Consider the following 23,499-nt stretch of genomic DNA (forward strand, 5'->3'; position numbering starts at 1 on the left):
TCCCGATGGTGATTCCGGAACACCACGACGACGCACGCTTCCCGAAGTCGTCCACGTGGTTAGCTTGAAACCTTACTATGCAAGATGAAGGACATTTTTGTTGTTTGTTCGGACTGTCTTTTATTTTCGCATCGGGTCGATGCACTCTTAGAGGGGGGTAATGCCGCAAACCATGTATGGGTTTGTTTATTTATTGTTTGTTTTTACTGCCGGGCCACGCCCGGCTGTGTTATCTGCGTGCAGAGCAAAGCGCGTCTTCCATTTTTTATTATTATGCCGCACGGGCTATCACATTCAGATAAGCAGACTGTTTCGCCCTAACGTCGCCAGCCCAGAATAATCTTCTGTGATCTACAATGTTCTGGATGTGAATCGACCGTTCCAGAAACACTCGCGCCGAAAGATAAAAGCCTGCAGCGCAGATGCCGCGGCATTCGATTCGACGACACTCGCCTGCGCAAGTCACTTTGTTGACCGCTGCTTCACCGCCTCTGTATTCTTTTGAGCTGTTAGGGGAGCACAAGTTCGCTCCAATAAACTTGTTTCTCATTCAAGACAACTGCGTAGTCTTTGGCTTCGTGACAATATCTTACACAAGTTTACGAAGCGTGCACTTTCAGCTTGCATCCCAGGACCGTAGAACTCCTTGCATAAGCACTTCATGGTTCGCTTGACACCCTTGTCACCGCCGGGGGTTGCTTGATGGGCTTTTTTCATGACGATGCCTCGTAGTTCCCCTGGGACGACGAGCTGCTTTCTTAGTTTTCGTGAAGGCAACTGATGCCGTCGATAAAGAATCTCATCAGTCGTCAAGAAATTGGTCACAGCTGTGTTAGCTGTCACTGGTCTACGGACCTTACCGAAAAACGTTCGGAGCGAAGGGTGTTGCTGCTGTAGCGCACGTAAGACAGCAGAGGTGATACTGGAGGGGCTAGCTGTCAGCAACGGCAGGTACCTGCGGCGTTTTTCTTGGAGTCTCGCTTTTTGCTGCGTTAGCGCAACTGTGGGTCTTCGACGCTGCTACAGCAGGCGAAGACGGCAGGACCCGACCACGATGGTCTTCTGGTATGCTGCCTGTTCCAAGTTTCTTGTTTGCCATTATCGGGTTCATGTTGTGAGATAGCTTGCGTCTGTTTCCGTAATTATACTCTGGCAGAGCCTGGCGTTGTTGAAAGTTGCTCGATGCTGCCATCCGAAAGTTCCTGGGACCAGACAATGAGCTTGCTGCTTGACCCGTGTTCTCTGGCTGGTTTGAGCAACCTTCAGCCTGGTGTCCGAGCTTGCGGCCCCTTACACAGAAGGCATTCTTCCTGGGTTTCGCCCAACAGTCTGCTGGACGATGGTCCCGCTTCTGGTCTTAGGATCCTGCTGATGAGGGGGCCGGTCGACTTCGGGCTGCCTGCCCCTCTCCTCTTCTCGGCTTATTACAAAGTTGGTGAGACCCTGACCTTCAAGGTAGTGGTCGGCGGTTTTGGCTAGCTGGTCCAGTTTTTTGCAGTCCCGTTCCTTCACAAAAATGGCTAATTTCTCGTGAAAGCTGTTCAGGAACTGCTAGGCCACCATTTTTTCATTGAGCGCGGAGTAAAGCCCCGTTTACATTGACCCGACGAGGGCGCGTTGAGTCGAAATAAACAGGTTTTTTGGACTCGACACCCCCATGTATAAGCGGACGGGGTGGGTCAGAGAGCCGTCGCGGCGAGTCCAGTCAACTCGGAGGCAGGGGGTGGGTTAGCTCGCTCGTCGGGCTGAGTCGGAGGGCCGCGGGGAGCAGAATACCGTATTTGGGCGGTTCTAACGCGCCCCCAATCGTAAAGCGCGGGTAACTTCGCGCAGGAAAATTCGAAAAAAAATGTGACACTGACGGTACTGCGCAGATGGGAAAGACATGACACCACGTACCTGGAAGAGGGAGATTTTATTTGGCGTATGCAGCTCCGGAAGCCAAAAATGAATTGTGCTTCACAAGGTTGCTTATCCAGCTGCTGCTGGAAATAAAGTTATAGCGGGGAACACTGAAGCTGCTTGCGATTTCAAGTGCCTTGATCTTCATAATTCTAAGCGTTAGGGGCTAAGCAGAAGCACAAAAAAATGTGCAACAGCTGACCAGGGTATGCGGCATGCCATTGAGGAATCAGTGCGCCGAAATTCCCTTACGTGGTGTTGACGGATTGTTTTTATTGGATTGAGTTGGTTTTTGCGGGTACTTCGTGTCCGTTGCGCATGGCAATGCTGCTGACCGCTTTAAAGACTTTTTCGGTTTTGAGCCCGATTGTAACGCGCACACAAATATTAAGCTACCTTTTAGCAAAAGAGGGTGGGCGTTAGAATCGTGAAAATACGGTAGACCCTCTTCCGCGAACCCTGCCGCTCCCCTCACCTCGATTCTTTGGACGGGGTTCATATAAACTCGGACGCGTCGAGGTAAGCTGAACCCGCCACTCAACTTACCCCGCCCCCGTCGCGTCCATGTACACGGGGCTTAAGACTCCTCCGGTTTTGCCATATCCTGCCAGTTGTCGAAGTAGCCGAGAAGACGATCCGCAAACTGACGGCCTGTCTCCAAGTTCTGCGGCTTGGACTCCCTAAAGGTGCCGCGATAGCCCTCCTCGGTGCACCTGAACCTCTGTGGGAAGATCTGGTTCAGTTTCGGTTAGCCCAAGGCATCATCGTACGACATGCGACCAGCGGCACTGTGCGCTTCACCATTCAAACCTAGGTGCAAGGTAAACGCCAACTTTTTTGAAGGCCATCCTTGACTGGTTGCCACCCTCTCAAAACGCTGGGTGTAGGCGTCGAGCTCATCTCACTCCTCGTCAAAGGTAGGGATGAACTTGTGAGGGCTGTGAACGCCTTGTGCCGCATTACACGTAGTGCACCACCTACATCGTGGGAACTCGAGCCAGAACTCAGTGACGCTTCCCGAAGCCGCAGCTTAAGTTCTAACACGGTCCATTCGTCCTCGATGCGAGCTCTGGTCTCGGACTTGGTTTTCTAGGCTAGCATTGCGGCTTCTTCAGCCGCCTCGCGTTCAGTCGCGCGCTGGTCTCTTTCTTTCATGCGCTTTAAAGCTTTCCTTTTTTTAGAGCTTGGCCTCACAATCCTAACTCCTTGCGTATTAACTTTTCTAGATCCATCCTCCTTTGCCACACCCTCTTGCCTGGACATTAACTTTTCTAGATCCATCCTCCTTTGCCACACCCTCTTGCCTGCTTAGTCTCAAGATGGAATTAAGGCGCGCAGTCCTGTCGGGGACGCCAGAAATGGGGAGGCTCTGTGTTAAGCAGGCGGGCATGTGAACCAGGGAGGAGGATCGATGAAAAGTGACGCCATAGAATGAGAACGAGACAAAAACATATATTCTTTGGTGGACACACACGCATACACAAAAAATAAACTGTGGATCCAAACTGCAACAAACTAGCACACACGAAACGCGAAGAAAAAAAAAACACAAGTTCGACTACAAGTTCAAAGCTGCGAAAAGAAACGACACGCTCACGTCACGGTCCGCTCTCTGCTGTGACGGGGTGACGTGGATGAAGCGTGTTGGGGCCTCGTTAAGTTCTGGCCCCTTACTTAATTGTTAAAACCCGCCCGGAAACTAGATACTTTTGGCTGGGGTTAGCTTGTTTACATGAATGGTGTTTGTTTTCACGCCAGCCGAGCGTACTTGGCGTGAGGGGCGTAAGGAGAAACCGCAGAGGCTTTTGTTATTCGCCGCGCTTGTGTACCCACCCGACGAGCTGGCCCGGAGACGACGCATGCAAACGCGTCGGTCACTCCATTGTAGCTGAAAGTGATGTACGTTTTCGAAGAAGGATTTCATAGCGAGAATCCCCGATGTGGACGGGAGCTGATGTTAGATCAAGGGGTCAAACATTGGGTCAGAGTTAGGAAGAGGTCACCAGACGTTCTGCCTGTGACACTTGCACTGCTCAAAGTTACTGGGTGAAGTTTCAGTTCGTCACGCGTCTGAGCCTGGCGACTCGGCGGCTGGGGTGCGCGAATGGGTTAGGCGACCAGGCTTTGTTAGGCGCTCCACGTGTTAACAAAGGAAAGGAATTCTGGCGGCGCGGAGCACAAACATAGGCGTGCACGGTATGACAATACTTTAAGACGTGTCGACCGAAAGCCGATTCCCGGAGTTGGGTCTGCTTTTATTTGATTGGTTTCCATTCTGGTATATTTGTGTTTTGCGGAATACCTTTGGGTTTCTGTATGAGAATGGGAGAGGTGGGTCACGTGGCTATTTTGAACCCACCTAGCTTTGTTTGCCATGGTGGCCAATAAGTGGGCTAGTGTGGGCTAATGAATGAACCATCCTCACTCTCAAGTTGTGACGTCCCTTTTGTGGGCGGGGTTTTGTTGGTAAAACTGAGAGTTTGGTGTTTTCAGGGAACGAACAGAGAGAGGAGAGGTGGAGAGCGGCGAGCTCCCGCTCGACGCGGGCCTTGCTCGACCTCTTCTTTGCGATCACGAGCCACGAGTTGTAAATACGTAATGTAAATAAAGTGTACATATTGTACATTTTGAGTTTACTTGGTGTACTGGAGTACACCGTCGTCGGCTATGTGCCGTCGGCCAACGAGCCAGCGAGTCGTGGTCTCATCGGATCATATCTTCGATTGATTGACGTCGGCGACCGATCCACCTATTTTAACTGGCCCCGTCGGTAGAGCGTGTTGAGAACTGTCCGTGGACCCTGTGTGTGAACCGAAAACATGGCGGGACACTTTCTCTGTGGCACCGGTTGTAACGGGAGAGCTGCGGTGGCCGCCGCTTGGAACACTCCACCTGCAGGCTCGTGCCTGGTCCGTTTAGGCCTCGGCCCCGAACATTGGCCCGGGACGCACCCCGGGAATAGGTAAACGGGAACAGGCACCCGGGTGGCAACGGCGGGCCCTGCGAGACAGTTCGGATGGTTCTCGGTGTTCTGTGCAAGTACGCCCTTGGTTCGGTCTGGAACCGCCTCCCGAGCGTAATATTTGCCCCGCTCGTGCAGCGCTGTCTGGTCACCAGCTCCGCCGGCACACTCCCCTCTCGTGCTTTTCGGCCCGCGTTCCGGTTGGTTGGTTGCCTCATACCATGGCACATACCCACGCGGGGGATTGGACAAGGAGCTTTGTACCTAATCACAATGTTACCTATAATTTTTTAGATCTCAAAATTTAGAAATGAAAATACAGAACCCAATTTTTTAAATATGTATAATATGAAAGTAGAGTCAGGAAGAAAAACTAAATGCTTAGCTGGCTAGCAGGGAAACCGGCCTGTTGCCGAAACATAAGAGTGAAGGATAGACACCACATCCCTGTGGAAGACTCCTAGGGCGGAAGCGCCTAATGACACCACCTCGGAAGTAGATAGCGGAAGGTGGAGGCGTCTAAAGGTTGACTCCACATGTGTGCATGCGTCGCATTGGGGAGAAGCTGCGGCAGTTAAACAGGAAATGCTCTATATTTTCTAGTTCGTTGCACAATGGACATTGCGGAGATGGAGCGAGACCGGATTTATAAAGATAAAAATTTAATGGGGGAATTTTGCACCGAAGTTTAGTGATTGCTACCTCCCATATCCTTGATTCACAAAACATCGGCTTCTATGCATGACGAAGGTGGCTATAGTCCCTGGAAGAGAGAAGGCTGTCTTGCCGATAAGTCTGGAGTAGTTGTAAACGTCTAAATCGTGTCCCCAATAAAAAGCTAACATTTGGACATTGAATGACCACAGGGCCACCAAGAGACATACCGGCTAATTAATCAGCCACTTCATTGTATGACATTCCTGCATGTCCTGGAACCCACTCTAGCCTAACCTCAAAAAGCTGATGAGGAACAAATGACTGGAATGTGTGGATAATTGAAGAATCTTTTCGGAATGTTAATGCGGAACACACAGAGAGGGAGTCGGAAAGGATAACAACATGCGAAAATATTTGTTGAAGCTTTTGAACAGCCAGAATTATCGCCAATAATTCCGCCTGGAAAATAGGTGTGTAATCAGGTAATCTAATTGAAAAGGACCAATGGAGGGACTGGGAGAATATCCCGACTCCAGCCTTCTCATCACTTTGCGGGGCATCGGTAGCAATGACGATATGGGAATGAAAGGTTGACAAATGATCCTCCAGCAATCCATTGAGGATTCGGGCTGTCAACATCTTTGAATTCTGGGGGAGGATATTATCAAAGTATATTTCCACAGATGACTCACTAATACAAGGAGGGGGAGACGAAAAGGTCTGCATTAGGTGCCTGAAGCCATGACTGTACTAGATCCATCTGGGGGCTCTGGAACCGCGGCCACTGAATGGCTTGAAAAAGATCAGGCCTCAGGTGGAAAATGAACTGAGCGTCATGCAGCGGGGAGTCAAACAATTTGATAAAGGTTAATACGGTCAATAATTGAAATCTATACTTCAGTGGAGGAAATCGAGCCTCAAGGTGTAAAATAGGGTTAGCGACATATTTTAGCAATCCGAAGCACAGTCGCAAAGCCATTTTCTCAACGATAAATAGGGGATGTAATTTGTACGCCGCACAACCGGAAAATAGGGCGCAGCCAAACTATAATACCGGGTGAACATAGCTCCGATATATCATTAACAGTGTGTCTCTACGCAACCCGAATTTGTGGTTACATAGCCTGCGGAGCACGCCTGCAGCTCTTTCTCCTTTGGCAGCAACATGTTTAATATGAGGACGCCATGTAAGCTTGTCGTCATAGATTATACCAAGGTATTTAATTTCTGTAACTTGAGGGATGGGTTGCTATCGGTATAATAGGCATATTATATGGGGTGGTAACCGGAAATACTAAAATAGCCAATTTTCCCACAATAAGCAATAAATACAGCCCGCTAAGCCAATTATCTAGGGCGAACAGATAGCTTTGTAGTCGTTGACACATGTCATGAATGTCTCTGCTCGATGAGTAAAAAGCAATATTGTCGGCATAAACGTAGGTTGATATACCATCGATAATCGGAATTGATCTGAGACGAATATTAAAAAGAACCGGAGAAAGGACTGACCCCTGACGAACCCCACGAAACTGCTGATATTACGAAGATGATATGCCATCTTTCGAGCAATGGAACGTCCTTCAAGTTAAAAACGCACCAATCCAGGAATGAATGTATAGTGGAATATCGTTACTCTCTAGATGTGACATTCAGGTAGTATACTCTACGCTGTCATAGGCCTTTGTTATATCCAGAGTAACAAGTGCGCTTACGTGTTTTAGGCTACTGGCTAGTTTAATGCGGCTCTCAATGTCAACATGAGCCTTCCAAATAGAATTCCCGGGTCTGAGGCTCATTTTGGGCTTGTTGAGAATCACTGAGGATAGTGTCGCAGTCCGGTTCGGTCATGGCGAGGGCGATAGCCAACTCTTCGGTCGCAGTGGCGTTGTTGCAGCATGCGCTGCCGGCTTGGGTAGCCTGGCCCGTGCAGGCGTTGATCGCAACCATCACGTATCGGCCGTTGCCGTATTCGGCCGCATCGACGTAGCGGGCGCGGGAGTCCTCCCCATATTGCTCCACGAGGAACTTGGCCCCAGCTTGACGGCGTTCTTGGTTGTGGTCAGGGTGCATATTCTTAGGGATAGGACTGACGTGAATATTGGCTCGGATCGTGTCGGGGAGGTTGGAAAGGTGTCTTCCCGTGAACAAGCCCTCCGCAACTTCGCAAGAGGACGCATCAACCCCCAAGCTGCCCGCATTACAGACTGAACAACCATCTCGTCAGGCCTACGCAAGGAATTAAGATGGATCCCCGCCCGTGCGGGAGATTGTTCACCGTTTGCACCGAACCGCAATGAGACGTCCCACTGGGAAGCGCGCGCTCTCACCCACCGCGCCCCCACCGCAAGTGCCCGTCCGGAGGGGGAATGGAGGACGTCGACTGAAGACTTACCGAGTGGATACGGAGAAATCCTCAAGGACATGAGGGCTGCTCGCCAGCTATTCCCCTCACCCCACAATTCTCTAAGCAGGGAAGAAGCAGTACACCTACGACGCTTCCAAACTGCGTCGGTGCTCACACCGGCGCTCCTCCATCACATGTACCCCGACGATTATCCCAGCGCACAGTGCGGCATCTGCAAACAAGGTACGGCCAATCGCTGGCACATCCTATGGGACTGTGCAGCCATACAAGACGGCGTCACCTTCACAGAATACCCCGCAGATCTCCAAATCACCATCGCCTCAACCAACAAGTCGGATCAAGAGTGGGCCATCCAGCAGGTTCTCAAGGCACTCGAAAGGCACGGACTCCGCAAAGGTCGGCCCGTCAACCGGGCTTTACCTACTGCAGGATTTACTCAATAAAGTCCTTTCCATCCATCTATCCAGGCCAATTTGGGTGGGGCTTAACATACTATTGCTTTCGAGAAACCGCATCAGGTGCCCATGCAGTATCCTCTGGATGAGCTTTACCAAGTTGCTAGTTAAGGAAATCGGCCTAATGTTATGTGGGACATAACCTAGACATTCGTTTTTTAGCAATGGCACTATCTTAGAGAGTTTGCATTCTGTAGATATCCAGCTATTTTTCAGCGACGTGTTTAGTATGGTGAGTAAATTGTTAGGGGTTTCCTCAAATAAAAACTGTAACGTTGGCACAGTAATGCCATCTGGCCCCGGAGCAGCCACAGACAGCTGTGAAACAACTTCAGCCAATTCCGACATTGTCACTGGGTTAAAACCAACATTAGAAAGTTCACTGATGAAAGGAGCGAAAAAAAAACAGAAGAAAAACGGGATTTAACGTCTTGTGCAATTTGTTCGAGAGCTTCCATAGACTCATGAGTTGACTGAACCACTGACTTTTCATTGTAGTGCTCTTGTAGCACCTTTCTCGACCGAAGAAACCTATGTAGCAATCGCCTATTCTTTGGCTTTGAGAGAGCAGAAGAACGGAAAGTTGGGCTAGTTGGTATGTGTTCATCTTGAGAGAGCGGCAAGCTTCTGGGTGTTATGGTCTTCTTTCGCTTTAGACACTGTCCGTTTGAATATGGCGGCCGCAAATTTTAATAGGTCCAGTTAGACTGGAATTGGGTTCTAAGAACTACCTTCCCAGCCGCCTGCCTTTGATTGTACGCCAGCGCGCAATCTTCTTTCCACCACGGGCTATTGCCATCTTTTTGGCGAGAGATAATAAATTGAGAAGACTTAACAGCATCCGAAATGATGGATGTAACGTGAACTGCCCTGTGTTCCTCATTACCGGATGGAATGGGTTGAACTTCTACCTTTACTTTGTTTTGCATACGGTGTAAATTGGTATGCCGAATCATACGAGCAAGTGGGGGCCTAGAAGGGCACACTATCTCAAATACATTAGGAACGTGGTCACTACTTGTAGGGTGATCGAAAGTAGACCAAAAAGAAATATTGCCGGTGTTTGAAAAAGTCAAGTCTAAGACTGAAATAGTCTTCCAACAAAAAAATGTTGCTGAAACAGAGTTATAACAATGCATATTGTTATCATTCATCCAACCCCTTAGCCGCCTACCACAGGAATCTGTGTGGAGCCGCCAAGAGACATGGTGTGGAATAAAATCACCGCAAATAATAACGTGCTTCTCACACGATGACAAAACAGTATGAGAGGAGAGGCGGAAATGACGCCTTCCGGAAAATAGGAGTTAACCAGAAAAAATGCAAAACACCCAGGCAGGGTAAATGTAACTGCGAGAATTTCACAATCCACATACATGAATTCAAATGACTTGTGGGCTTTATGGCAAAATTGCGATGATACGAGAATTAACAATCCACCTCCTCTATTTAATTGATCTCAGCGGAATATCCGATGATTCTGGAAATAAAATGGACGACGCGGAGTCAGCCAGGTTTCCTGCAGTACAACAATGTGAGGTTGTTCTTTGGAGACTATGAAGTCAAGGTCTGTAAGAGCTCACATGGCAGAGCGGCAATTCCACTGGAGTACCCGAAGATACATTACGATCAATTGATGGCCGCCGCCGCAGCTTCGAAGATATTGTTTGTTTTTGGAACGCCTTGACCTTGCTTTGCTTTTTGTTTTGGAGAGGATTCCAGTGAACCCGCAGTCGGAGATCCAGTTCTTTTAAATGTAACTGTTTGATACTCCATGTCCACTGGAGAGTTCCCAGAACTGGCAATTAGGTTTGTTAGCAGGACAAATATTGGAGGATTGAAGAAAAGTGGGGTGTCGAAAAACAATTTTGGAGGAAGATGGATCACGTCCAGAGCAGGACTGAGGCGAAGGGTGCACACTACGGAGAGAGGGTGGTGAGTGCTGGCTGTGCTCTGGAAGTTCAGGAGACTGTACGGCTGTAGAGACGGCATGGCTGAACGATCCCGAAAGATCAGACTCACTAAAACTGTGCTGGTTCAGTGACCCTACAGCTTTAGAACTGAACACGCCTGCTGAATCGCTTTGCACCGCTACGCCGCACAATGCAGACACAGTCTGAGATACATGGGCTGTATGAGCTGCCAAAAGTGCTGTCATGGCATGAATATACCTGTCCTATACTTTAGCCTGGCTTTTTTCTATTGAAGAGGCAGTTATTTCAGCAAGAGAGGGCTCAACATGTGTGGAGCCTCAGGCAGCTGCTGAGGCATAGACAGACGATATTTCTCTAACCAGTGTCATCGCCTAACTCCGCGTGCACCGGCGTCTCTGAATCACTTCGAGGATCTTCATTTTCTGCTCGCGAATCGGACACCTTGAGTAGTCCGCCGGGTGAGAGTTGCCACACAGACAGCAAGTTACTTCATCCGCACTGCATGGTGCGGGAGGATGATCACCCCCCACGAACAGCAGCGAGCCGAAGATTTGCATTCCCCAACACTATGGGCCAATCGCCAGCAATTTTTGCACTGTAAAGATCACGGAGAAAGAGGCTCCACACGAAAGATAAGAAGCCACACTTTGAGTTCAGATGGTGCAGACACACCGGCGAAAGTAGCAATGACTGACTCGGTGGGATAGCGGGAGTCATTTTCAATTCTGCTGCATCGGTGTACTGCTATGAAATCCGCGGAAGCAAACTCTTCTAGCATATCGCTAACAGACATTTCAGTGTCAACTCCGCGAATGATGCCTTTTGCACACGCAAGGTGAGAAGGAACAAATGGGCTCACCGGGAACGCAGCAAATGACTCGCACTTGAGAAGGTTCTGTACGCACTCCAGGTCAGATGATCTAATTACCACTCCACCTTTCCCGAATGGACGCACGCTAGAAATTTTGTTAGTGTTCCGTCGCGGCACGAAGGGCGTTTTGCATTTTCCCGAGATTGTTGTGGCGAATTGCCCCGCCATTCCTCGGAACCAAAGCCACAGGGATGTTGTTCAAGCCGTCGCGGAGAAAGGCTTGTAAAGAAGATCCTGCGGAGAAAGGCTGACCGACCAGGAGGTAGCCCCCCGGACAGGGGAGTTCGTAGCCATTCGGCGCAAAAAGCGCCCACCCTAACTAGAATCCTGAAAACTGCAAGGTCACAAAGAAATAGGTCATCAGGGACCACTAAAATCCTGGCCGAAAGCCCGCAAAGGATACAAGGAGTGATGCTCAGAACGCCAGAACGCAGCAGCTGACGTGTCCGCGTGCTCGGAGAACGCTTGTCTCACGCGGTCTTTTGTCATTCCCCTTTTCCACCTTCGGCTCGTCGCCGTCGTCTGCTTGGACGTTTTTTCTGGGACATGGGGATGTCAGTCATCACAAAGATACATATTTTCGATTTTGTTAGATCATTTCGGAGAAAGATTTGTTTCGAAATTTTTTTTGTGATACTTCAACATTCCGTTGGACTGATTATCTCCATCTACGCTACAATAACAATGAAAAGTGTTACTTCCGCCAAATCTACAGTTTTGCGGGAATACAGGGCGTTACACGGTTCTGGCCATGGGGGCATTGGCAAGAATGGTACGCTTAAAATTGTTACGTCCTTTTGGGTCCCAAGGTGGAAGAGATACAATAAACAGGCTTTGGTCAATTTAATGACTCCGACCTAAGTTTGGACACAAATCAATGCAAATTGAAGGGTATTTGAAGAAAATACGGTTGTCTTTAAAGAAAAGTTCTGAGACATTATTTCGTTGAAACGACTTTCCCAAAACAAATTTTTGTCTCTATTTAAAAGTACAAATGCACACTTACCCTGCAGGACGTATTGACGGGATAATAACCGTACTCTTCACGAAACGGCTGGCTTCCATTTTTAATTTTGCACAAAAATGCGCACCCAACTGGTGGTTGGCCTTGCGAATCCTGGAAGCAGATGATCCAAATGTGAATACACTGTGGATAAGCGTTCCCTTTTAAGGAATATTGCATAACTGATGTTTATCCGTGTATAGAGTTGCATTTAGTCATTTCACTACACAACTGGGAGCAAGTTCCTCTATTTTTTTCAGTAGTATGATTCCTTTGCAATTTGTGCAAGCCACCAGAGTTTCGAAAATGATTGTAAGCCCACGCATATTATCACAAAATCTGACTCCCAGTTATCAACTTGCAGGTGGCATTTAAGGGCTAAAGATGTATTTAGGTATATTGAGAAGATTCTACTTTCCACTGCTTGAACACAGAAAGTATAGAGAAGCGGTTTTTTGTAATCGAGATTCTGTTTAAACAATATTCGCCCTGCTAGAGCCCCACATATCTCAACATAGGCGTGCTGGCCGATCGTAACTTGTTAGTTTTTTTTTTTGGGAGGTTTACCCGAACAGCGTATTTCCGATGTGCCACAAACATTGGCCATCGACGAACGTTTACGCCTAATTAGGCGCCAATCCCTGCAACACCTGGTGCTATCCACGTACATTTATGAACAATAGCGTTCTGCGGCCACTGTCTCCAAGATTTAGCATACTTTGAAGTAACGGCCGAGGGCGTGTGCTGTCCTGGAGCAAAACTTGCGCAGAAAAAAAACTCTAGAATTACCGGATTACTGACGACATCTTAGTTCTACCGCTAGTTTAACAAACTAGGGTGTCAACGTTTCGACTTTGAGATTGGCGTATAGGGCGGTGCCGACCCTTCGCGTTGCTTAGTCTTCGTTTAGCAAGGTTATAGTTGAGGTAAAGGTATTATTCACGTACGAATTAGCCAGCACATTCACACAACTTTTAGTTTTAAGTCTACAGATTGCTCTTGGTCAAGACATACAGGGTCCTGCAACGATAATTGGAACACTAAAAGTTTTTCCTGAACGAACCGCCGCTCTATTCGCCCTCAAATTTCACATGAAGGTCGCATTTTGCAGTCTATTTTGTTTGACACCGTGAACAACGACGATACTTACCTGGTTATTCTGAAAATAAATAAAAACGATTTTCACCTATGGGAAAATTGCGGCTGATTTGGACGTGCGAGCCAGCGCAAGTAGATCTTGGAACGACGTCGCCACCTGGGGTATTCAGAGCGAAACGCACGCTTGGGATTTACGGTAGGAAGGAGCCAAATGGTGTAGCAGACGATCAGAAAATGTGAAAGCAGGTTTTCTGATCGCCTGCTAGCTCATTTGGCTCCTTCCTAGGTACATTTTCTCATCGTATGCTGCACCATTTGGCTCCTTCCTACCGTGAATCTCAAACTCGCGTTTCGCTCTGCATACCTCAGGGGGCGCCGTCGTTCCAAGATCAACTTGCGCTGCCTCGCACGTCCAAATCAGCCGTGATTTTCTCATAGGCGAAAATCGTTTTTATTTAGTTTCCGAATAACCAGTTAAGTACCGCCGTTGTTCCCGAAGTCAAACAAAATAGACCACAAAATGCGACCTTCGTGTGAAGTTTAAGCGCGAACACAGCAGCGGTTCACCCAAGAAAATTTTTAAAGTGTTTCAATTATCGTCGCACCAACCTATACAGCCTAATTACAACACATTCAGCATAGCTTGACTCTTCTTAAAATTGGAATGGCCCTAAGGGAGCGCAGGTTTATTGAACATTTTGTAAGTTAAACGAACGGGGCTGGAAGGTACACGATCTAAACGTCTTCAGCTATTTATACTTAATTTGAAACGACGCTCAATTTTCGCATTTATCCAACCATCACGCGGGTTTTGCCATAAGTTCAATTGATTCCCTTCTTTATTTATGCGTACTCCAACAAAACTGCAGCCGTACGCTACACAGAAACAGTCCAACCAGGCCGGGAAGTAGCGAACAAGATCATTCATGCCTGCAAAAGAGACGCGTCCTTGCTCATTTGAAATTTTTTCTTCAGCAGGCAAGCATCTCTGTGAATGTCAAATAAATGAGGTGTGAAAGCGTAGTACCAGAAGCGCTTCTGCAAATAAGAAAGATGCGCCACCTTTTTTTATTTCTGGTAGGCTTATTTTTGGCCCAAGAAAACAGCCGCTTGGGGATTTCCGGCGTTCGTAGCAATGCAGACGCATGCTGCTCTTTGTCTCATATTGACTTGGCATTCTTTCAACTGCGTTGAATTAGCTCAAGGGGTTGTTTTTCGGCATGTTCTACTGCTCATGCTCACGCGGTAAAAAACAGGCGAGGCCTCTGAAGGGTTACATAGGGGATTCGTCCATAAGTACTCCATATGTATCGTTACTGTGAGAGGTCCTCAATACTCTTTTATAAAAGGCCTCCGTAATATGTGGCAAAAGTATTTTTATTTGTGCGGGATGAACTAATATCAATATAATTCAAAAATTCCCCGCATTTCCCCGAGGGGAAGAATGTGAAAGTGCGAATGCACGAGTTGAATTTGCGCGGTTCGGTAATGTTCGCGAAAGAGAGATCACACACACACACACAACTACAAAGAAAGAAAGATGCATTTATTCACAGACACCTATTTGTGTTGTCGTTGTACTTGATTGCTAGAGCGGATCTCAGCTTTGAAATTTCGTGTCAGTACTCCTTTAAGCGGGTGCATTAGCCCTTCTCACGCCCGATTCCTGGCCAATCTCCCACGTGGGTATGTACGTACCTGTATGTATGTACCTGTGAGGTACATACCTGTACATACATACATACTCCTTTAAGCGGGTGCATTAGCCCTTCTCACGCCCGATTCCTGGCCAATCCCCCACGTGGATATGTACGTACCTGTGGGTATGTATGCACCTGTGAGGAGCGCGGACATCGCCGGTGGACGCAGGTTCAGGGTCGCTTAAGAAGTGCATTCGCACTTAAAACTGTCTAGACAACTCGACAAGTTAGAACCAGTACACTCAGGGGAAAACCAATGCGAAGGGGACAAGTAGAACATTGCTCAGTTAATTGTGCAGAAAAATCGCAGTCATCCAGAACCTGTGCAGGCGAACGTTGCGTAGACTACCATTGGTTTTGACGCATGATGTGTTTTGTTGGAGGCTCAGTAAATAGCGGAAGCAGGCCTAAGGCACATACTTTAAACCTGAGGTGTAGACATGTGGTGCTATATACGTGGTTGGGCACAACCTCGCAAGTTTATTAATAGATGGTTCAAGCTGTCCCAAGGCCCACAGCTTGCACATGATGCATGAAAGTCCTTACATTACACCAGTGGTGTCGTCGTTACTGTCGACCTTTTGTTGTCTTCTTTGGCCTAAGCTCATTCGTTAGCGTCTACACCATGAGGAAGACAGAAAAGCGTGCCAGAAGCACTAGTTAGACGCCGATTAAGTGCGAGTACATCGCAAAGTATGAAACGTGCGAAGGGACTTCCTGCAGTGAAACAGCGTCCATCACCAAGCCTAGAAAAACGTACAAGGCAGAACAAGCGGCTGGAGGAGGGTGGGGGGGGGGGGGGGGGGCAGAGCACAGTCAGGTTTAGCATGACACGCTTCCAGTAGAATCCTTGGCCGTGCCGTCGACATCAGGTGCGTTCAAAAACCTTTGCGAGAACTTCTGATATGTGCAAGCAATTTAGGTGTCGAAAGTGCTCAGCTATCAGCTATACGGATACAGGCGATCAAAAATATGTGTGGTTACGCGACTTCATTTTGCCGTTCGGGAGCTGTGCAGAGTACGAAGTATTTGTTCTCATCTAGATAAAATTTTATATCAGTGATTCTATGCATAATTAACAAAAAATGCGCTCTAGGAAACTGCAATATTTTATTCAAAAGCGATAGTTTCGTAACGATAGTTTTACCCGTAACGTATGTCACCTGTTTTTCAGATCACACAGTTTACTGGAGCGTCAACATTTAAAGCGAACATTTATATTGTGACATGAAAAGGAAATCCGATGGTCCCATGTTTTCAGAAGACTGCTCCGACGGAACCCCATTCACATGACCGAAAAAAAGAAAACAGGTTGGAGAGCAGTCAGAAGGGAGAGATTTTTGGGGTTTACATTTGACGTAGCTATACTCCCGCATCTATCTACACTAGCTAATGGGAGCGGTGCGTCGGAGGGAGCCAAAACGTCTCTCTCGAAGCAGAGCACGAGCTCCGCGAGCTCCTACGTGAAGCACAGAACAAAACGTCTACTGCCAGCCGGCGTGGTGGAGGGGCGTGCAGAACAACGTCAACGTCACAATCGCAATTACCGGCCGCAAGTTTCAGCTTCGGTGGCAGGCCATCTATAACACAATGCGCTAGCGCATTTTTATATTGAGGTGTGCATGAAGTAGATATTGACCTTGATATTTGCATTTACGGATCGCACAAAATGGCAATGCCATTCATGTTGCAGTACCATGTAGCATTTTAGGCTGTACTGCATCGCGTCTGTTGTCCGTGAAGTAACACCGAAAGTTCGGCGAATTGGTAAATCATCTTGAAAGAAACGCACACAGCGCGCAAAACAACGGGACGAAAGACGGAGGGATGTACAACACAAGCGCTGACTCTCAACTAGTTTTTATTAGAAACCCAAAGAATACATACACACAAGTGAGCACATGCGCAGAGGAACCACATACGATTAAAGCGACACATCACACCGTAATACGCTAAAAGATTAAAAAACAAGCACACACTCCAACTTAAAAGACACACGTGCCGAGTAACTGATATTTCACGCAAGCATATGCCCAACTATCTTTGTTTCCTTTTCGTGGAGCTTGATGGAAGTCTGGCTAACGCAGTCATCTTGATAGAGTTTAATGTAGAAGGCCTCTACTATCTCCCGAACCTTCTGATTTCTGTGCTCGAAGAGCACTTCGGTATCAGCGAAAAGAGGTTCACATCCACGCGTTTCACACTTTTTACAATGTGCGTGCAGATTTGCATACGTGAAGTTTTTCATTGCCCCTGCGTGCTCTCCTAGTGTCATATTCAGGCAACGCCCCGTCTGCCCCACATACACTCTTTTGCGGGACAGCGGAATGCGGTACACAACACCTAATTTGCAAGGCACAACGGCTCGCTTGTGATTGACACCGCACGTGTTCTGGCTGATACCAAGTGGACGTGTCTTGTTCACCATGGAACACAGCCTGCCTATTTTGTTCTTTGCCGAGAAGATAACCTCTACACCATGTCTTGACCCGACATTTTTCAGCCCGTGTGCCAACTTGTGCATGTAAGGCATGACGGCTCGTTTTTCCCCCGTTCTTTTTCCTTCTGTCCCTCGTTTCTTCCGTGCTTAATCTCTCGGACTAAGGTCTCACACACCGAAATTATAACATGGTTTGGAAATTCTGCTGCCTGAAGGCGGCTTACCTGATCACCAAAGCTTTTTTCCGCAGTATGGTGGCATGACGATTTTAATGCTGATCCAAAGGGTAGACATCGCGATGCCCCTTTTTAATATTTTTCAATGCCCGGACGCATAATTGAGAAGCGACTTAGCCGACCTAGAACGGGGGAAAAACGAGCCGTCATGCCTTACATGCACAAGTTGGCACACGGGCTGAAAAATGTCGGGTCAAGAGATGGTGTAGAGGTTATCTTCTAGGCAAAGAACAAAATAGGCAGGCTGTATTCTATGGTGAACAAGGTACGTCCACTTGGTATCAGCCAGAACATGTGCGGTGTCAATCACAAGGGAGCCGTTCTGCCTTGCAAATTAGGTGTTGTGTACCGCATTCCGCTGTCCTGCAAAATAGTGTATGAGGGGCAGACGGGGCGCTGCCTGAATATAAGACTAGGAGAGCACGCAGGAACAATGAAAAGCTGCACGTATGCAAATCTGCCCGCACATTGTAAAAACGTGTGAAACGCGTGGATGTGAACCTCTTTTCGCTGATGCCAAAGTGCTCTTCGAGCACAGAAATCAGAAGGTTCGGGAGATAGTAGAGTCCTTGTACATTAACCTCTATCAAGATGACTGCGTTAGCCAGAGTTCCATCAAGGAAAATGTAGCGCTGTTTTGCCTCGGGTGTGTCGTTCACCCGAAAAAAAATTGGCCGCGTATCTGCTCCTTTCGTTGCAAATGCCGTCAAAAGACGATAGTCTTTATCGGCTTTTGCGAAGTAAATGCCTCCCTTCGCTTTCCCGCTTACCTCTCATGTAGCTCCTCTTGCGTCGCGCTCCTCCCAAGGTAAAGACGCCAAATGATTGCTTAAATCATTTTAAATTTCCCGCCTTCCACTGCTCCAAACCGGGTGTCTCGATGCGAACGCTGCCGTACGGCGAAGACGAGCGTTAATCGAGGCGCCCTACTTCAACGTTTATAGAACCGCGTTTCCCTACTCCACTTGCGTTGCAAGCAGAACGTGAAACCTATCTAGTGGAACCTTGCGTAACTGTTTCCGGTTGGTTTCTTAAAATGGCACCAGAAGCTATAGTGGCGCGTGCGACAGCACGCGATGGCGGAGTGAATTCTTTTTCTGCAGTTGATGAAGTATTTAATTTCGCAAAAGTCAAGCATGTTTCATTTCTCATAAAGGAACACTGCAAATATCACTTCTGTAATGATTTGTTGTCTCATATTTGCGTAATGTCTTGTTCTTCTTCAACGATGTTGACAAGTATGAACATTACACCGGACATAGACGGGTAGATTTAGCTTTGACTATATAAGACTATTGCGCAGGCATTGTTTTGCTTTGGCCGGGTGGCTGAATCGAGTCACAGACAGACAGACGGACAGACAGACAGGCATACAGACATACAGACAGACCAAAAGTTCTGGATTTAAGTAGCCCAAGAAAGACTATCGTCTTTAAAAAACTCACACCTCCCCTCGCGGGAACTCCTGTGTAGATGCGACGCATACGCGGAGCGGCGAAGGGACCGTGTTTTATAGCGCGCATAACGTTGAGGGGACTGCGTAAGCCGGTCCCAGTCGATGACGACGTTGGCGTACTTGTAAAGCGGCGTGGACTCTAGGTGTTTGAGCCAAGCGTGGATGTTGCTTCGCCGGAGAACGGCACACCGGTTATATGCGCAGCGCGCCCGAAGGAGAGGAAACCGCGGAAGAGAGAGTACTGCACATGCGCCGGCCCCAGCGCGTCTGCCGCGGCTATGACGCAACACAATCCAACAAAATCCACTTTAATTCAATCCAATCCAACCCATTCCAATCCAAGCCAATCCAATCGAATCCAATCCAATGCCCCTCCCGAGAGAGTGTTCGCTATCGGAGAGGAGAGGGGGTGAGCGGCGGAGAGCGCAGCTGGCGCGGCGAGGAGAATGGGGGAGGGGCGGACAACGCCGACGACGACGACGACGACGACGCCGGAGGGACAAGGCGAGTGAATCAGATGCTCTGCATCTAAAACACGCCGACTATTTCCTCTGTTCCTCGTAGAGCGGCTTGGCAGACCCTTCCCCCTCGAGCGGCTCGAGCCTCACGTACAGCGGCATGGCGGTAATGGCGGCAGGCGTGGGGGGCGGTGTCTTGCCGCTCTCGGCGGCTTCGGTCGGTCCGTGGGCTTCTTCACTTGTCGTCAGCGTCACGATTTGCCAACATTTGTGAACGTGGAAGTATCGCGGCACCCTCCAACCGAGTAACGACCCGCAGCTTGCTGGTGGTTACCACGACTGACCGCGAGCTGCTGTGCTCGTCGGTGTTTCTTGGCCAGCCCAGCACAATTTTGCCCGCCAAGCCTGGCGGGTTCACCAAACTTAGCGGCTAACAAAGATTACGGTCGGAGTGGCGCCACATACTTGTCACAGGAACATAGTGAGCACTTCTTACAAATTGCATCCTTCCGCTGCATAGAACATAGGGATATAAGGTAGACACGCCTATTGTATGGCAAAAACTGCCTTTGACATTACTTACATTTTTCGGAGTACGCAGGCTATCGTGCTCCTTACCGTTGCACCCATGAGGAATGTAGTCCAGTATGCACTGACCATTGTAACACTCCCCATTTTTGGAGGTCATTTCTTTGTCGTAACCCAAGTCGAGTGCCTGAGATGGCGAATCATAAAATGTTAGTATATCTCTTTAGGCATTTATTTACGCAAGAATTTGAAGTGCGTTTTATAGTTTTATTCCTTTCCATAGTTCGCACGCTTTTGAACAGAGAACTGCACGCCAAGAACTCGGGGACGAAGTAAACAATAAAGCCACAATATGACCCCGTACTTGTGGAAAGCTGGGATATACGAATTTAATTTTGCTATTAGTTTTGGATTTCAAAGTTATGCATATTCACGACCCGAACCCTTGTGCTTTCATAGCTCAAATTGCGGAAGGCCGAGAATGAAGAAATTCTGCGTTACAGTTGGGCGTATGCACCTGTTCATGATAGATATTCTTTCTGGAGAGCAACGCCTTACTTTATCACTGAATCGGTTGGAAACCAAGAGGATTTAGAAAACGGAGCATTCGGCTATGAGACATTCTATTTCCCAAACAATGCAGAAACGGCCCTTCATACATGGGTCAAAGCATCAATATATTATTGTGAGGGTTTTTGAGTGCTTCCAAAGCAATATGTACCCCAGAGAACCACTGTTATATACGAATGCACGCGTACAACCAACCTAAAACATTTTACGGAAAACTAACTTAAGACATTTAAAATTGTTTGTTCTAGAATTTAGGCCGTGTACAATAGAAACGAAAGAGTTATTCAAAGCCACAAAGGTTGAACGTGGGGTACTTTATACTGGAAGCCTTATATGATCATTTGAGTGAAAACACCGGCGTTCGTGTTGGCGATTGTAGCAGTTAAACCATTCCGTGGCCATAATACGTCTTTAAAGCGTTGCACAGAGCGAGATGTTCTATGGTAGCTCCTTAACCTCGGTTGTAAGGCAGAGGTGAAGTCTTCGCCTGTTCAGTGCCACTGAAGTAAGAAGGCGGCGGTAGGACAACGGACTCAAACCATGGTAGATTAAGCGATGATTTAATGTGTGGCCATGGACTGAGAACACGATCCCAGGGCTATGCGCCGGTCTCCAATTCTTTGCCTGCAGATTGTGCCACCTGGAGGTGTTCGCTATTACCTGCTCTTGTGGCAATATCATCCAAAAATATTCTAAAGAAATTCTCTCGTTTAAGAGTGTCTGATCAATAGTTTATTACGCTTGCAATGCCAACCTTACCTGCTATATGAATGCACCGATACATGTGTTTGTAAAATAGGCGAGAATACCCACTCTGGTTTCTGTTATAGTGTAAGTAAACACGTACGCGAAATATGAATACAGTGCTACAAAAGACCTCCAAATTCCTTATTGTAATGATATTTAAATATTCCGTTAAACATGATACATTTTTTGTGTTGCGCAACATAAAGCATGAGCAGATACTTACGAAGCACTTGGTGCCATTCCGGTACCAGCCTATTTTTCCTCCTTCACATGCGCATGTACAGTTTGAAACATACTGAACCTGCATACAATAAGAAGAAAACTTGACTTGTGGTGGCAACTAGACACACACAGATTACAGAAAAAAAATTCTCTTCTACAGTACGGACTCCGTATTATATAAAAAAACCAGGTTATAAAAACAGATTATAAAAAAAAAACCAGGCAGCGCCGATATCGATTTTATTTTGAGCTGCCTGCTGTCCCTCGTAAAGGCCAATTACCATTGGTTGAGCACTAAGTAAATGTGTGAAAGGAGATTACATTCTGCATTGAACAAATATCAGTTTTAGGGCGAAAACCTTAGATACCCCTGTTTTAAACAATCCTTTTGAGGTAGGCAGAATTGCACAGAAAACCGGAGAGCGAGGCACGAGCCGCGGATTGCGTGCCGGGGAAGGGCACGCTGCGTCGCCCTTCCTCAGCGCTCTACTCCGACCCTCCTCCTGCGGGCGTTGCGCACCGGGAAAGAGTTACAGCAACGCCGGAGGGAGTATGCCTCTGCCGCACGCGCAATACGATACACCTTGAGAGGCGAACGCCCTGACGGAAGCAGAAATATTTGGTGAAAGTGATGAAAGTCCACAATCTACACTCCCCGAGTCCAAAATCGAAACTGCCGAATTCAGAAGCTGAAGTCCAGTTCAACTCAGCCATAGTGCAAACCCAATTCCCGCGCTACAAACTCAAAGAAAATCCAGTGCGCGGCGAATGTAAGGATAGCGCAATCGGATAGACACCGGTTTCATAAGGCGAGGGGTCCGACCAGGCTCGATTCAGACCACGGGAAGCGTTTTATTTTTCTTTCCTATTAGCTGCACACCTTACATGTCCTCACTGCTGCTAATCCCGTACCCCTCGGGCCTGTGGCGTGGCCAAGTGGTTAGGTGGCCGGTTTCACGGCGTAAAGCTACCAGGTTTGGTCCCCGGGACCAACCTAACCACATTCTTTTCTTGAGGCGCGCAGTCGCAAAACCTGCACGTTGGCTCATTGACTCCTCACTACTTTCTCTCACGCTTCTTGCATAGCATTTTCCCCTGCACACTCAGCCGTGCGGAATTTCCTGTTGACAATCTGCGTGAACAAAATAGAGTTTGAACAGCTCCGCGTAGTAACAAACACATGTTTGAAGTGACAACGATCTCCTTACGAAAGCTCCTATTAACCCAGTAGAGTAATGTATTTGAAAAAAAAAGCTAATTGGAGTAAGGGAACCGCGCCGTGGGCTCTTATAATGCGAGACGAAACAGGGAGATCGGATCTGATGCACCATCACACCTCAACGGCCCCAGCTATCTGAATATGCATCTAATGATTACTTGCGGCCGCTGACGTAAAAACGTCTGTTAAAGGCATGTAATGAGGCTTCCATGAGCAATCTTGCCATGTTAATTAGAGAAGTAACAATAAGGAAATAGCGAAGTGCGTTCCCGCAATATGACGTATGATAGATGTTCCCGCAATATGATAGATGTTCAGTGATGATTACTGTCAGAACAAATAGACCCAGTGGGAAAAGGATTATGATAATAATGAGGACACATTCGGCAACTGGATAATAGCGCGGTACCAATCAGTACACCAGAGCGAGTGGCCTTGAAATCTTGTTTGGTTGCATAGAAAGAGAAAATTTTTTTTCGGCGCATAGAAATTTTATTTACAACGGAAACAGGCTGTCATTAAATTGTCGGTGTTTTTTTATTATAATCGTCGGAATGTATTTGTAGCCATTGTTCTTATTGTTACGTGGTAATAGAATATTTTCAAATACCATACCTTAATTCACAACGAAAGCAATACTTACAAATGTCTGTTCTTCAACGGTGTGATTTGT

Source organism: Haemaphysalis longicornis, unplaced genomic scaffold (assembly GCF_048455015.1).
Source record: "Haemaphysalis longicornis isolate Haplotype H1 unplaced genomic scaffold, Haemaphysalis longicornis Haplotype H1 scaffold_60, whole genome shotgun sequence".
NCBI lineage: Eukaryota > Metazoa > Arthropoda > Arachnida > Ixodida > Ixodidae > Haemaphysalis > Haemaphysalis longicornis.